At 45.1% G+C, this 17,603-nt stretch overlaps 1 long non-coding RNA gene across 1 annotated transcript; it reads right to left on the reverse strand.

Annotated features, from left to right (window-relative positions):
- Nucleotides 1-1,091: 1,091 nt before the first annotated feature.
- LOC139559351 (uncharacterized) lies at nt 1,092-14,545 on the reverse strand. The gene is made up of 3 exons (XR_011671743.1): nt 13,761-14,545; nt 11,477-11,624; nt 1,092-1,725 (listed from the first exon to the last, which is right to left on the reverse strand). It is a non-coding gene; the product is annotated as an uncharacterized lncRNA (long non-coding RNA).
- Nucleotides 14,546-17,603: the final 3,058 nt, after the last annotated feature.

Raw genomic sequence — 17,603 nt, forward strand, 5'->3', positions numbered from 1 at the left:
AGCAACTCCAGTGTATCTTTGGCCTTGTGTTTTAAGTTATTGTCCTGCTGAAAGGTAAATTTGCCTCCCAATGTCTGTTGGAAAGCAGACAACCAGAATTTCCTGCCTGTGCTTAGCTGTATTCCGTTTTTCTTTTTATCCTAAAAAAACTCCCTAGACCTGACCAATGACAAGCATACCCATAACATGATACAGCCACCACCATGCTTGAAAATATGAAGAGTGGTACTCAGTGATGTGTTGTATTGGATTTGCCCCAAACATAACACTTTGTATTTAGGACAAAGTTCATTTCATTGCCACATTTTTTGCAGTTTTACTTTAGTCCCTTGTTGCAAACAGGATATTTTTTTATTCTGTACAGGCTTCCTTCTTTTCACTCTGTCATTTAGGTTAGTATTGTGGAGTAACTACAATGTTGTTGATCCATGCATTATCCTTCCTCTCCAGCAACTGAATTAGGAAGGACGCCTGTATCTTTGTAGTGACTGGTTGTAGTGATAGACCATCAAAAGAGCAACGTCACCATGCTCAAAGGAATATTCAATGTCTGCTTTTTTTATTTGTATCCATCTACCAATAGCTGCCCTCCCTGGTCTTTGTGGTTGAATCTGTGATTTAAATTCACTGATCCACTGAGGGACCTTACAGATAATTGTATGTGTGGGGTACAGAGATGAGTCATTCAAGTCATTAAAAAATCATGTTAAACACTATTATTGCACACAGAGTAAGTCCATGCAACTTATTATGTGACTTGTTAAGCACATTTTTACTACTGAACTTATTCAGGTTTGCCATAACTGTCATGACTTGCCCTCCTGGATGGAGGTCAAAGGTGCTGGCTAACCAACAGTTTCAAGACTCCCCTCTCCTGGGGGGAGTTGGCCAGTTTTATGATGGTCGTAAATACCTTGCAGGAACTGTCTCTCCCTGGCCATGCAGTATTTAAAGGGAAGAACCCTTTTGTTACAAGGAGATTCTTCCCGCCAAAACTACAACATCCAAAAGTGGAAAATTAAACAATATTCCGAACACAAAGAATGTGGGAAATGGTCGGGAGAGACTTAAAGAACAATCATGTCAGATCATTTATTGTTTGGTGATATAATTTTTATTGTATTTATTTAACTTTTATTTAACTAGGCAAGTCAGTTGAGAACAAATTCTTATTTACAATGATGGCTTAGGAACAGTGGGTTAACTGCCTTGTTCAGAACAACAGATTTTTACCTTGTCAGCTCGGGGATTCGATCTAGCAACCTTTCGGTTACTGGCCCAACACTCTAACCACTAGGCTACCTAACAGACCTGGGTTCAAATAATATTTGAGCTGTGTTTGATTGAGCTTGCCTGGTACAATGGAAGAGTTTCAAAATTGCCAAGCCTGCCATGTGGCACTACAGGCAGGCTCAAGCAAATGCTCAAAGTATTTTGGGAATATTTAAAATAACTGCTTGAACCCAGGTCTGGAGGTCTGTGCCCTTATGTATTCATAAAGAGTCTCATAGTAAGTGTGCCGATTTCCTCATATCGACCTGAGGTGGTGGTTAGAGAGGGTCTCCACCATGGCGAAGGCCATGCGCTCCCCTACCACCAGTAGGAAGGTGACCATGATGTCATGGTAACCCTGGTAGTAGTGCAACACAGGGTTCTTCTGTGGGACAATCAGGATGCTATCAATCAGCTGTTCCTGTAATACGTGCTTCTCGTCCACACGCATGCCTGAGGAGAGGGGGAGAGAGCAAAACTGTGTCTGAAGAGATAGCCACAAAATCTATTGCGCTGATGCAATACATTTACGAACAACCAAAGCAAGCTGCAATCACAAAGGTTTCAGATACTTGTGTCTAGATGTCAGTGTCTCAATACTTGGCAATAGCTTGCTTTCATCATCTACTTTACTTCAAGAGCACTGTCTAGACACTGATACACACTGCCCATCTCTGGTCGACAGAAGGATTGGATTGTATTCTGTTTCCACCACATTAGTATTCTTTTATCAGTGGTCATCATAAAGGGACTGAGATAAGTTAATGAGAAGGACATGGTTAAGGATGCCACTGAACACAATATTGAGATGCCCCCCATGATGGGTAAGGCCCTGAGTTAACTGAGAGGGAGGACAGACAGTGACCTATCAGCTTACCCCTGATCAGATCAATGCCACAGAGAGGGAGTTCACAATTCTATTCTATCAATGACACACTAAGTGAGTTCACAATTCTATTCTATCAATGACACTGAGTGAGTTCACAATTCTATTCTATCAATGACACACTGAGTGAGTTCACAATTCTATTCTATCAATGACACACTGAGTGAGTTCACAATTCTATTCTATCAATGACACGCTGACTGAGTTCACAATTCTATTCTATCAATGACACGCTGAGTGAGTTAACAATTCTATTCTATCAATGACACACTGAGTGAGTTAACAATTCTATTCTATCAATGACACACTGAGTGAGTTAACAATTCTATTATATCAATGACACACTGAGTGAGTTCACAATTCTATTCTATCAATGACACACTGAGTGAGTTAACAATTCTATTCTATCAATGACACACTGAGTGAGTTAACAATTCTATTCTATCAATGACACACTGAGTGAGTTAACAATTCTATTATATCAATGACACACTGAGTGAGTTAACAATTCTATTCTATCAATGACACACTGAGTGAGTTCACAATTCTATTCTATCAATGACACACTGAGTGAGTTCACAATTCTATTCTATCAATGACACACTGAGTGAGTTCACAATTCTATTCTATCAATGACACACTGAGTGAGTTCACAATTCTATTCTATCAATGACACACTGAGTGAGTTCACAATTCTATTATATCAATGACACACTGAGTGAGTTAACAATTCTATCAATGACACTGAGTGAGTTAACAATTCTATTCTATCAATGACACACTGAGTGAGTTCACAATTTTATTTTATCAATGACACACTGAGTGAGTTAACAATTCTATTCTATCAATGACACACTGAGTGAGTTAACAATTCTATTCTATCAATGACACACTGAGTGAGTTAACAATTCTATTCTATCAATGACACACTGAGTGAGTTCACAATTCTATTATATCAATGACACACTGAGTAAGTTAACAATTCTATTCTATCAATGACACACTGAGTGAGTTCACAATTCTATTCTATCAATGACACACTGAGTGAGTTCACAATTCTATTCTATCAATGACACACTGAGTGAGTTCACAATTCTATTCTATCAATGACACACTGAGTGAGTTCACAATTCTATTCTATCAATGACACACTGAGTGAGTTCACAATTCTATTCTATCGATGACACACTGAGTGAGTAACCTCTATTCTATTCTATCGATGACACAGTGAGTGAATTACCTCTATTCTATTCTATCACTGACACAGTGAGTGAGTTACCTCTATTCTATCAATGACACAGTGAGTGAGGTACCGCTATTCTATCAATGACACAGTGAGTGAGTTACCTCCATTCTATTCTATCGATGACACAGTGAGTGAGTTACCTCTATTATATCAATGACACAGTGAGTGAGTTCAATTCAAATCAAAGTTGATTTGTCACGTGCTCCGAATACAACAGGTGTAGACCTTACAGTGAAAGGCTTACTTACAGGCTCTAACCAACAGTGAAAAAAAGGTATTAGGTGAACAATAGGTAAGTAAAGAAATAAAAACAACAGTAAAAAGACAGTGAAAAATAGCAGTAGCGAGGCTATATACAGTAGCGGGGCTATAACAGTAGCGAGGCTACATACAGGGACCGGTTAGTCAGGCTGATTGAGGTAGTATGTACATGTAGATATGGTTAAAGTGACTATGCATATATGATAAACAGAGAGTAGCAGTAGCGTAAAAGAGGGGTTGGCGGGTGGTGGGTGGCGGGACACAGTGAAGATAGCCCGGTTAGCCAATGTGCGGGGGCACTGGTTGGTCGGGCCAATTGAGGTAGTATGTACATGAATGTATAGTTAAAGTGACTATGCATATATGATAAACAGAGAGTAGCAGTAGTGTAAAAGAGGGGTTGGCGGGTGGCGGGACACAGTGAAGATAGCCCGGTTAGCCAATGTGCGGGGGCACAGCGTAAAAGAGGGGTTGGGGGGGGGCACACAATGCAAATAGTCCGGGTAACCATTTGGTTACCTGTTCAAGAGTCTTATGGATTGGGGGTAAAAACTGTTGAGAAGCCTTTTTGTCCTAGACTTGGCACTCCGGTACCGCTTGCCATGCGGTAGTAGAGAGAACAGTCTATGACTGCGGTGGCTGGGGTCTTTGACAATTTTTAGGGCTTTCCTCTGACACCGCCTGCTGTAGAGGTCCTGGATGGCAGGCAGCTTAGCCAAAGTGATGTACTGGGCCGTACGCACTACCCTCTGTAGTGCCTTGCGGTCGGAGGCCGAGCAATTGCCGTACGAGGCAGTGATGCAACCAGTCAGGATGCTCTCAATGTTGCAGCTGTAGAACCTTTTGAGGATCTCAGGACCCATGCCAAATCTTTTAGTTTCCTGAGGGTGAATAGGCTTTGTCGTGCCCTCTTCATGACTGTCTTGCTATGTTTGGACCATTCTAGTTTGTTGGTGATGTGGACACCAAAGAACTTGAAGCTCTCAACCTGCTCCACTACAGCCCAGTCGATGAGAATGGGGGGCGTGCTCGGTCCTCCTTTTCCTGTAGTCCACAATCATCTCCTTAGTCTTAATTACGTTGAGAGATAGGTTGTTATTCTGGCACCACCCGGCCAGGTCTCTGACCTCCTCCCTATAGGCTTGTCGTTGTCGGTGATCAGGCCTACCACTGTTGTGTCATCTGCAAACTTAATGATAATGTTGGAGTCATGCCTGGCCATGCAGTTGTGGGTGAACAGGGAGTACAGGAGAGGACTGAGCACGCACCCCTGGGGGGCTCCAGTGTTGAGGATCAGCATGGCAGATATGTTGCTACCTAGCCTCACCACCTGGGGGCGGCCCGTCAGGAAGTCCAGAATCCAGTTGCAGAGGGAAGTGTTTAGTCCCAGGATCCTTAGCTTGGTGATGAGCTTTGAGTGTCCTATGGTGTTGAACGCTGAGCTGTAGTCAATGAATAGCATTCTCACATAGGTGTTCCTTTTGTCCAGGTGGGAAAGGGCAGTGTGGAGTGCAATAGAGATTGCATCATCTGTGGATCTGTTTGGGCGGTATGCAAATTGGTGTGGGTCTAGGGTTTCTGGGATAATGGTGTTGATGTTAGCCATTACCGACCTTTCAAAGCACTTCATGGCTACGGACGTGAGTGCTACGGGTATGTAGTCATTTAGGCAGGTTGCCTTTGTGTTCTTGGGCACAAGGACTATGGTGGTCTGCTTGAAACATGTTGGTATTACAGACTCAATCAGGGACATGTTGAAAATGTCAGTGAAGACACCTGCCAGTTGGTCAGCACATGCCCAGAGCACATGTCCTGGTAATCCATCTGGCCCCGCAGCCATGTGAATGTTGACCTGTTTAAAGGTCTTACTCACATCGGCTACGGTGAGCGTGATCACACATTCATCCGGAACAGCTGATGCTCTCATGCATGCCTCAGTGTTGCTTGCCTCAAAGCAAGCATAGAAGTGATTTAGCTCGTCTGGTAGGCTTGTGTCACTGGGCAGCTCGCGGCTGTGCTTCCCTTTGTAGTCTGTAATAGTTTGCAAGCCCTGCCACATAAGACGAGCGTCGGAGCCAGTGTAGTATGATTCAATCTTAGCCCTGTATTGACGCTTTGCCTGTCTGATGGTTCGTCGGAGGGCATAGCAGGATTTCTTATAAGCTTCCGGGTTAGAGTCCCACACCTTGAAAGCGGAAGCTCTACCCTTTAGTTCAGTGTGAATATTGCCTGTAATCCATGGCTTCTGGTTGGGGTATGTACGTACAGTCACTGTGGGGATGATGTCCTCGATGCACTTATTGATAAAGCCAGTGACTGATGTGGTGTACTCCTCAATTCCATCGGAAGAATCCCAGAACATGTTCCAGTGTGTGACAGCAGAACAGTCCTGCAGTTTACTCTACTTCATCTGACCACTTTTTTATAGACCGGGTCACTGGTGCTTCCTGCTTTAATTGTTGCTTGTAAGCAGGAATCAGGAGGATAGAGTTGTGGTCGGATTTACCAAATGGAGGGCGAGGGAGAGCTTTGTACGCGTCCCTGTGTGTGGAGTACAGGTGATATAGATTTTTTTCCCTCTGGTTGCACATTTAACATGTTGATGGAAATTAGGTAGAACTGTGTTAAGTTTCCCTGCATTAAAGTATCTGGCCACTAGGAGCGCCGCCTCTGGGTGAGTGGTTTCCTGTTTGCTTATTTCCTTATACAGCTGACTGAGTGTGGTCTTAGTGCCAGCATCCGTCTGTGGTGGTAAATAAACAGCCACGAAAAGTATAGCTGAGAACTCTTTAGGCAAGTAGTGTGGTCTGCAATTTATCACAAGATACTCTACCTCAGGCGAGCAAAATCTAGAGACTTCCTTAGATTTCGTGCACCAGCTGTTGTTTACAAATATGCACAGACCGCCCCCCTTCGTCTTACCGGAGTGTGCTGTTCTATCTTGCCGGTGCAGCGTATATCCAGCTGAATATCCATGTCATCATTCAGCCACGATTCCGTGAAACATAAGATATTACAGTTTTTGATGTCCCATCGGTAGGATATTTGTGATCGTACCTCGTCTAATTTATTGTCCAATGATTGCACGTTGGCGAGTAATATTGACGGTAATGGCAGCTTTCCCACTCGCCTTCTGCGGATCCTTACGAAGCATCCCGCTCTGTGTCCTCTGTACCTGCGTCTCTTCCTCTTGCAAATAACTGGGATGTTGGCCTTGTCGGTGTTCGGAGAATGTCCTGTGCGTCCTGCTTGTTGAAGAAAAAAATAATTGTGAGTGATCACTGTCCTGATATCCAGAATCTTTTTTTTGCTGTAAGATACGGTTGCAGAAACATTATGTACAACATAAGTTACAAATAACGCGAAAATAAACACATAATAGCACAATTGGTTGGGCCCCCGTAAAACTGCTGCCATTTTCTTCCGGCGCCATTTTATATATACTGCCGCATTTCTCCCGGAGCCATTTTACCTCTATTCTATCAATGACACAGTGAGTGAGATAAATCTATTCTACTTGTCCTAGAAGCATTCTACCTGTCCTAGAAGCATTCTACCTGTCCTAGAAGCATTCTACTTGTCCTAGAACCCAGTTAGTTACTTCCGGGTTGGAGCGAGTAGTCGCATTTCGCTTCGCTCCACAGGTAGTATTACATTTCATTTCATTTCATTTCATTACAGTACAACGGTTTGATTTGTTTGATCTTAGCATTTTTTTCTTAGCTAGCTACATAGCCGTCTTTGTATCAAAGATAATTGTGTAGTTTAGAGTAATTATCGAGGTTAGCTAGCCAGCTATTTTCGTCCTTCTAACGTAGTCAACACTGCTAGCTAGCCAGCTAGCCAGCTAGCTAGCAGCCAACTCCTACCGAATAGCAGCACTGTAGAAACTATTACATTACAACGGAACGACTTGATTAGTGTAGTGTTAGCTAGCTATATAGTTGTCTTTGCTGTCTTTGTATCTAAGATAATTGTGTAGTTTAGAGTAATTATCGAGGTTAGCTAGCCAGCTATTTCGTGCCGCGAGGATCCGGGTTGGGCGAGTAGTGAGCTTGCTAGGTAGTAACGTAGTCACACTGCTAGCTAGCCTACTTCACCAGCCAGCCAGCAGTACTGTATCATTTTAGTCAATAAGATTTTTTGCAACGTAAGCTTAACTTGCTGAACATTCGAGACGTGTAGTCCACTTGTCATTCCAATCTCCTTTGCATTAGCGTAGCCTCTTCTGTAACCTGTCAACTATGTGTCTGTCTATCCCTCTTCTCTCCTCTCTGCACAGGCCATACAAACGCTTCACACCGCGTGGCCGCTGCCACTCTAACCTGGTGGTCCCAGCGCGCACGACCCACGTGGAGTTCCAGGTCTCCGGCAGCCTCTGGAACTGCCGATCTGCGGCCAACAAGGCAGAGTTCATCTCAGCCTATGCTTCCCTCCAGTCCCTCGACTTCTTGGCACTGACGGAAACATGGATTACCACAGATAACACTGCTACTCCTACTGCTCTCTCCTCGTCTGCCCACGTGTTCTCGCACACCCCGAGAGCTTCTGGTCAGCGGGGTGGTGGCACTGGGATCCTCATCTCTCCCAAGTGGACATTCTCTCTTTCTCCCCTGACCCATCTGTCTATCGCCTCCTTTGAATTCCATGCTGTCACAGTTACCAGCCCTTTCAAGCTTAACATCCTTATCATTTATCGGCCTCCAGGTTCCCTTGGAGAGTTCATCAATGAGCTTGACGCCTTGATAAGTTCCTTTCCTGAGGATGGCTCACCTCTCACAGTTCTGGGTGACTTTAACCTCCCCACGTCTACCTTTGACTCATTCCTCTCTGCCTCCTTCTTTCCACTCCTCTCCTCTTTTGACCTCACCCTCTCACCTTCCCCCCCTGCTCACAAGGCAGGCAATACGCTTGACCTCATCTTTACTAGATGCTGTTCTTCCACTAATCTCATTGCAACTCCCCTCCAAGTCTCCGACCACTACCTTGTATCCTTTTCCCTCTCGCTCTCATCCAACACTTCCCACACTGCCCCTACTCGGATGGTATCGCGCCGTCCCAACCTTCGCTCTCTCTCCCCCGCTACTCTCTCCTCTTCCATCCTATCATCTCTTCCCTCTGCTCAAACCTTCTCCAACCTATCTCCTGATTCTGCCTCCTCAACCCTCCTCTCCTCCCTTTCTGCATCCTTTGACTCTCTATGTCCCCTATCCTCCAGGCCGGCTCGGTCCTCCCCTCCTGCTCCGTGGCTCGGCGACTCATTGCGAGCTCACAGAACAGGGCTCCGGGCAGCCGAGCGGAAATGGAGGAAAACTCGCCTCCCTGCGGACCTGGCATCCTTTCACTCCCTCCTCTCTACATTCTCCTCTTCTGTCTCTGCTGCTAAAGCCACTTTCTACCACTCTAAATTCCAAGCATCTGCCTCTAACCCTAGGAAGCTCTTTGCCACCTTCTCCTCCCTCCTGAATCCTCCTCCCCCTCCCCCCTCCTCCCTCTCTGCGGATGACTTCGTCAACCATTTTGAAAAGAAGGTCGACGACATCCGATCCTCGTTTGCTAAGTCAAACGACACCGCTGGTTCTGCTCACACTGCCCTACCCTGTGCTTTGACCTCTTTCTCCCCTCTCTCTCCAGATGAAATCTCACATCTTGTGACGGCCGGCCGCCCAACAACCTGCCCGCTTGACCCTATCCCCTCCTCTCTTTTCCAGACCATTTCCGGAGACCTTCTCCCTTACCTCACCTCGCTCATCAACTCATCCTTGACCGCTGGCTACGTCCCTTCCGTCTTCAAGAGAGCGAGAGTTGCACCCCTTCTGAAAAAACCTACACTCGATCCCTCTGATGTCAACAACTACAGACCAGTATCCCTTCTTTCTTTTCTCTCCAAAACTTCTTTCTTTTCTCTTGAACGTGCCGTCCTTGGCCAGCTCTCCTGCTATCTCTCTCAGAATGACCTTCTTGATCCAAATCAGTCAGGTTTCAAGACTAGTCATTCAACTGAGACTGCTCTTCTCTGTGTCACGGAGGCGCTCCGCACTGCTAAAGCTAACTCTCTCTCCTCTGCTCTCATCCTTCTAGACCTATCGGCTGCCTTTGATACTGTGAACCATCAGATCCTCCTCTCCACCCTCTCCGAGTTGGGCATCTCCGGCGCGGCCCACGCTTGGATTGCGTCCTACCTGACAGGTCGCTCCTACCAGGTGGCGTGGCGAGAATCTGTCTCCGCACCACGTGCTCTCACCACTGGTGTCCCCCAGGGCTCTGTTCTAGGCCCTCTCCTATTCTCGCTATACACCAAGTCACTTGGCTCTGTCATATCCTCACATGGTCTCTCCTATCATTGCTATGCAGACGACACACAATTAATCTTCTCCTTTCCCCCTTCTGATAACCAGGTGGCGAATCGCATCTCTGCATGTCTGGCAGACATATCAGTGTGGATGACGGATCACCACCTCAAGCTGAACCTCGGCAAGACGGAGCTGCTCTTCCTCCCGGGGAAGGACTGCCCGTTCCATGATCTCGCCATCACGGTTGACAACTCCATTGTGTCACCTCCCAGAGTGCTAAGAACCTTGGCGTGATCCTGGACAACACCCTGTCGTTCTCAACTAACATCAAGGCGGTGACCCGTTCCTGTAGGTTCATGCTCTACAACATTCGCAGAGTACGACCCTGCCTCACACAGGAAGCGGCGCAGGTCCTAATCCAGGCACTTGTCATCTCCCGTCTGGATTACTGCAACTCGCTGTTGGCTGGGCTCCCCGCCTGTGCCATTAAACTATCAATGACACAGTGAGTGAGTTAAATCTATTCTATTCATGACAGTGCATGAGTTAACTCTATCCTATCAATGACACAGTTGTAACGGCTGTCGTCTTCCTCCTCGTCTGAGGAGGAGAAGTTTGAAGGATCGGAGGACCAATGCGCAGCGTGGTAATTGTTCATCTTATTTAATGAAAGTGAACAACTCAAAATACAAAAACAACAAAGTGAAAACCGAAACAGTTCTATCTGGTGCAGACACACAAAGACTGAAGACAACCACCCACAAAACCCAACAGAAAACAGGCTACCTAAATATGGTTCCCAATCAGGGACAACGATTGACAGCTGCCTCTGAGAACCATATCAGGCCAAACACAGAAAACCAACACAGAAATAGAAAACATAGATTACCCACCCAACTCACGCCCTGACCAACTAAAACAAAAGACAAAACAAAGGAACTAAGGTCAGAACGTGACAACAGTGAGTGAGTTAACTCTATTCTATTCATGACACAGTGAGTGAGTTAACTCTTTTCTATCAATGACAGACTGAGTTAACTCTATTCTATTATATCAATGACACAATGAGTAAATTAGATCAATGGCACAGTGAGTGAGTTACCTCTTGGGAAACGTTTCAAGGACCCCCTGAAGTCAAGCAGCACCTGCTTGTGGTTCTCTCTGACATCCTTAGCTAGAATCAAAACAACAACCCCCCCCCCCCCCCCCCCCTCAACCATTGTTTTCAGTTGAACATATTTAAACAGTGCTGCTGCCAAAGGCCCTGAATGTTGCTCGTTTACATTCCGTTGTTGCACAGTATTGAAGAATACAGAATGAATCAATGTTGACAAAAGTCACCTGAATTTGATGAAGTTACAGTAGGCTACATTCAATCAACATACATCAACAGACTATAGACAGCTAGAGGCATACTGACACAGTGTAATGGTCGTAGTAGTCTACAGCCACGTCTCAGGGCAATGGCCAAACGCAACGATGGACATCCAGGACCTCACATTGAAACATCTCACTCACTAGGTTTAGCAGGCAACTTGTAGACGTTGACGCCCAGCTTGGACCAGACTTCCCTCCTGATCTCGTCTGTTAGAAGGCCTCCCTCGCTGATGGCCGCCCTCCGCAGGGTCTCAATGTCCACCGGGTCACTGTTTAGGGCCTGGAGGATCTACAGAGATTATACATGTTGTTCAGATAGCAATACGGTCTTGACTGTGGACAGGGTTTTCTTGGATGATAAGATAACACCAGAGTACCAATGCAAGCAAGGTCTTGTCTGTGCTGGTACTGTAGGTTGATATCACTTTTTGTTACTCAATTCCTTCCGCAAAATGCTATTCAATGTAAATTGTGCAAGTTAAAAGTGTGTACTTTCACACATTCTACTGTTACTAATTTACAATGTGGCACATAGCTAGTAAATATTAGTATCCCACCTGGGTCATTCCTACTATGCGGTGCGTTTTGGACCACATAACTTTTGTGAAAAAAAGTATATTTTTTAAAATTTGTTTTGTATTCTATCAGAAAAATGACATGTTTGACTTTTAGAAAAACATATTGGTCAAGCTCAGGCACTTATCGCCATATATATTAGGATTTATTGTTCACACATGGACCATGGGATATTTCCACCCTGTTAGGGACATACACCTAACTGTCTGAAAGTGTTAACAATGCATGTACATATCTAGATTTAGATTTAAGACATTCAAAGTCCCTTACTCTATTACGTTAATTTATTTTCTTCAAATAATTATACATCAATGATTATTGAGCGAAACGTGTGTTATTTTCGGAACCAACGCTTCATTTGCACCACATTTTTCCTAATAAGAGTGAATAACAACAGAATTTGGTTAACATTTTTGCATATGTATTTGACCCCTTCTATTTCTACAAGTTACCACAAAGATATACATAACATTTGATGATATTATTCAATTATGATTTTTTTTTTACACTGACCTAACAGGGTGGAATGAAGCATAACAGGGTGGAAAGCAATAACAGGGTGGAACTAACAACAATAATGAACAAAATATTGAAACAATTAAAGATATTTTATGAACTTTGAAATCTGTGAAATGGTTAAAAAAAACATTACATTTATAATTAGAACCACTTTCTTTTTATTTAATTTTCAATTTACTTTTGTCTTTTTAAAAACATTGTCAACCTAAGTTTGTAAAACAACAAAAACATATTATTAAAACACAAGTATTCCATTAGAACAACATAGCTACATGTAAAACAATTGGATTGCATTTGAAAATCACTGTTAGTTCAACTTTATTAACACTAATCAGGCATTTTATGATAAACAGCCCTACACATTTTGCTCCTATCAATTCTGGGCTCACGGTTCAAGCTTAATAAAATGGTTATTCAAAAAGCTTAACAGCATTTATAAAATATCTGATACATAGAAAGATACATGAACCTTTAAAAAGTCCCCCCCCTCCCCTTCTTCCCTCTCACCTCTCCTCCACTTCACTCCCTTCCAAAACCCTTCCCACTCCACCCCTATCGCCTTTTCTCCACTCTACTCCATCCCCCCTCCACTGCAAGTCCCTTTGCTCCAGTTGTAGCTAAATGGTTTCCAAAGTGATCTTTTATGTACCTTTTATGTACCTCCAAGCTCTGGGCTCAGGCATACTACCTGGTGGTCAGCGTACTTTGCGTGGGCTTGGCCTGAATAATTTGTTTATTCCATTACAGTGCATGCACTTGACCTGGATGTTATCCTCATGTACATCTGTTAAGATTCCTGGGTATGGCTCATTGTCATAGGACACCACACACCACTGACCAATATGGTGAGAGTGAATGGCCTCTGGTCACCACGGGGTTTCAATGCTGCACACAGATCTTGGAGCATCATGAGCTTCTAGAGTTGCTTCTGTGGGCTCCCAAGTGGCGCAGCGGTCTAAGGCACTGCAGTGCAAGAGGCATCACTACAGTCCCTGGTTTGTATCCAGGCTGTATCACATCCGGCTGTGATTGGGAGTCCCATAGGGCGGCGCACAATTGGCCCAGCGTCGTCCGGGTTTGGCCGGGATAGGCTGTCATTGTAAATAAAAATGTGTTCTTAACTGACTTGCCTAGTTAAATAAATAAAATATAAACTCAAAGCAGGGACAGGCCATGACCCCCTCATCTCTTTGGCAGAGACAGGTTATGTCTCTGTGCTATTATGTGTTTTTCCCCCGCGATATTTGTAAATTATTTTGTACATTATGTTTCTGCAACCGTATCTTACGGAAGAAAAGAGTTTCTGGATATCAGGACAGCGATCACTCACCTCGGATTAGACAAAGATTTCTTCAACAACAACAACAACAGGCAGGACTCACACGATATTCTCCAAACACCCCACTCCAAACACCCCGCAGATATCCCAATTATTCGCAAAAGGAAGCGACGCAGAGGACGAAGAGCCGGATGCCTCGTCCAGACCCGCAGAAGGCAACTAGGAAAGCTGCCATTACCGTCAATATTACTCGCCAAAGTGCAATCATTGGACAATAAACTAGACAAGGTACGATAACGAATATCCTACCAACGGAACATCAAAAACTGTAATATATTATGCTTCATGGAATCGTGGCTGAATGATGACATGGATATTCAGCTAGCGGGTTACACTCTGCACCGGCAGGATAGAACAGCACACTCCGGTAAGACGAGGGGGGGCGGTCTGTGCATATTTGTAAACAACAGCTGGTGCACGAAATCTAAGGAAGTCTCTAGATTTTGCTCGCCTGAAGTAGAGTATATTGTGATAAATTGCAGACCACACTACCTGCCTAGAGAGTTCTCAGCTATACTTTTCGTGGATGTTTATTTACCACCACAGACAGATGCTGGCACTAAGACCGCACTCAGTCAGCTGTATAAGGAAATAAGCAAACAGGAAACCACTCACCCAGAGGCGGCGCTCCTAGTGGCCGGAGACTTTAATGCAGGGAAACTTAAATCAGTTCTACCAAATCTCTATCAACATGTTAAATGTGCAACGAGAGGGAAAAAAAAATTCTAGATCACCTGTACTCCACACACAGAGACGTGTACAAAGCTCTCCCTCGCCCTCCATTTGGTAAAAAATCCGACCACAACTCGATCCTCCTGATTCCTGCTTACAAGCAAAAATTAAAGCAGGAAGCACCAGTGACTCAGTCTATAAAAAAAATGGTCAGATGAAGCAGACGCTAAACTACAGGACTGCTTTGCTATCACAGACTGGAACATGTTCCGGGATTCTTCCGATGACATTGAGGAATACACCACATCAGTCACTGGCTTTATCAATAAGTGCATTGAGGACGTCGTCCCCACAGTGACTGTATGTACATATCCCAACCAGAAGCCATGGATTACAGGCAACATTCGCACTGAGCTAAAGGGTAGAGCTTCCGCTTTCAAGGTGCGGGACTCTAACCCGGAAGCTTACAAGAAATTCCGCTATGTCCTGCGACGAACCATCAAACAGGCAAAGCGTCAATACAGGGCTAAGATTGAATCATACTACACTGGCTCCGATGCTCATCGGATGTGGCAGGGCTTGCAAACTATTACAGACTACAAAGGGAAGCACAGCCGCGAGCTGCACAGTGACACGAGCCTACCAGACGAGCTAAATCACTTCGAGGCAAGCAACACTGAGGCATGCATGAGAGCATCAGCTGCTCCGGACGACTGTGTGATCACGCTCTCCATAGCCGACGTGAGTAAGACCTTTAAACAGGTCAACATTCACATGGCTGCGGGGCCAGACGGATTACCAGGACGTGTGCTCCGGGCATGTGCTGACCAACTGGCAGGTGTCTTCACTGACATTTTCAACATGTCCCTGATTGAGTATGTAATACCAACATGCTTCAAGCAGACCACCATAGTCCCTGTGCCCAAGAACACAAAGGCAACCTGCCTAAATGACTACAGACTACATCCATAGCCATGAAGTGCTTTGAAAGGTCGGTAATGGCTCACATCAACACCATTATCCCAGAAACCCTAAACCCACTCCAATTTGCATACCGCCCAAACAGATCGACAGATGATGCAATCTCTATTGCACTCCACACTGCCCTTTCCCACCTGGACAAAAGGAACACCTATGTGAGAATGCTGTTCATTGACTACAGCTCAGCGTTCAACACCATAGTACCCTCAAAGCTCATCACCAAGCTAAGGAACCTGGGACTAAACACCTCCCTCTGCAACTGGATCCTGGACTTCCTGACAGGCCGCCCCCAGGTGGTGAGGGTAGGTAGCAACACATCCGCCATGCTTATCCTCAACACTGGAGCTCCCCAGGGGTGCGTGCTCAGTCCCCTCCTGTACTCCCTGTTCACCCACGACTGCATGGCCAGGCACGACTCCAACACCATCATTAAGTTTGCTGACGACACAACAGTAGTAGGCCTGATCACCGACAATGACGAGACTATAGGGAGGAGGTCAGAGACCTGGCCGGGTGGTGCCAGAATAACAACCTATCCCTCAACGTAACCAAGACTAAGGAGATGATTGTGGACTACAGGAAAAGGAGGACCGAGCACGTCCCCATTCTCATCGACGGGGCTGTAGTGGAGCAGGTTGAGAGCTTCAAATTCCTTGGTGTCCACATCAACAACAAACTAGATTGGTCCAAACACACCAAGACAGTTGTGAAGAGGGCACGACAAAGTCTATTCCCCCTCAGGAAACTAAAAAGATTTGGCATGGGTCCTGAGATCCTCAAAAGGTTCTACAGCCGCAACATCGAGAGCATCCTGACCGGTTGCATCACTGCCTGGTACTGCAATTGCTCGGCGTCCGACCGCAAGGCACTACAGAGGGTAGTGCGTACGGCCCAGTACATCACTTTGGCTAAGCTGCCTGCCATCCAGGACCTCTACACCAGGCGGTGTCAGAGGAAGGCCCTAAAAATTGTCAAAGACCCCAGCCACCCCAGTCATAGGCTGTTCTCTCTACTACCGCATGGCAAGCGGTACCGGAGTGCCAAGTCTAGGACAAAAAAGCTTCTCAACAGTTTTTACCGCCAAGCCATAAGACTCCTGAACAGGTGACCAAATGGTTACCCAGACTATTTGCATTGTGTGCCCCCCCAACCCCTCTTTTACACTGCTGCTACTCTCTGTTTATCTTATATGCATAGTCACTTTAACTATACATTCATGTACATACTACCAAAATTGGCCCGACCAACCAGTGCTCCCGCACATTGGCTAACCGGGCTATCTGCATTGTGTCCCACCACCCGCTAACCCCTCTTTTTACGCTTCTGCTACTCTCTGTTCATCATATATGCATAGTCACTTTAATGATACCTACATGTACATACTACCTCAATAAGCCTGACAAACAGGTGTCTGTATATAGCCTTACTACTCTTTTTTCAAATGTCTTTTTACTGTTGTTTTATTTCTTTACTTACACACACACACACACACACACACACACACACACACACACACACACACACACACACACACACACACACACACACACACACACACACACACACACACACACACACACACACACACACACACACACACACACACACACACACACACCTTTTTTTCCCGCACCATTGGTTAGAGCCTGTAAGTAAGCATTTCACTGTAAGGTCTACACCTGTTGTATTCGGCGCACGTGACAAGTAAACTTTGATTTGACCTGTCAACACACTTTTCACTTGATGCATCTTCATTGTGCTTTTCACTGCAGTTTTTGGACAAGAAAATCCCACGGCTGTAAAGGCCGTTAGCCATGAATTGGAGATTCTTGTGGGTTTACATTGGTGCCACAACCCAAAATGGCCTAAAGGTGCAGAAGAAGGAATCTTGACTTTCTGACAGGAACTTCCTGGGTAGATTCTTCATTGTCTGCCAGCGACCTTTTTTGCATCTTCTGTTTGTTTCGTGTGACATTTTGTTTCCTCCCTGTAGTCATGTGACTCACATCATCCCTTCTTGGATTCAGCAGTTGCCCAGTTTCTCTTCATCCACACAAAAGGTACAAATATATCCATCCAATCCAGCCCTCTCCTTTGAAAAACCTAGTCGGTTCTTATTCACCATGTTCCCAATAGTTACTCTTGCAATCATCTGCCTCTCCTTTTCTGGTGTTGCGATAT

This window comes from Salvelinus alpinus, chromosome 29 (assembly GCF_045679555.1).
Source record: "Salvelinus alpinus chromosome 29, SLU_Salpinus.1, whole genome shotgun sequence".
Lineage (NCBI taxonomy): Eukaryota > Metazoa > Chordata > Actinopteri > Salmoniformes > Salmonidae > Salvelinus > Salvelinus alpinus.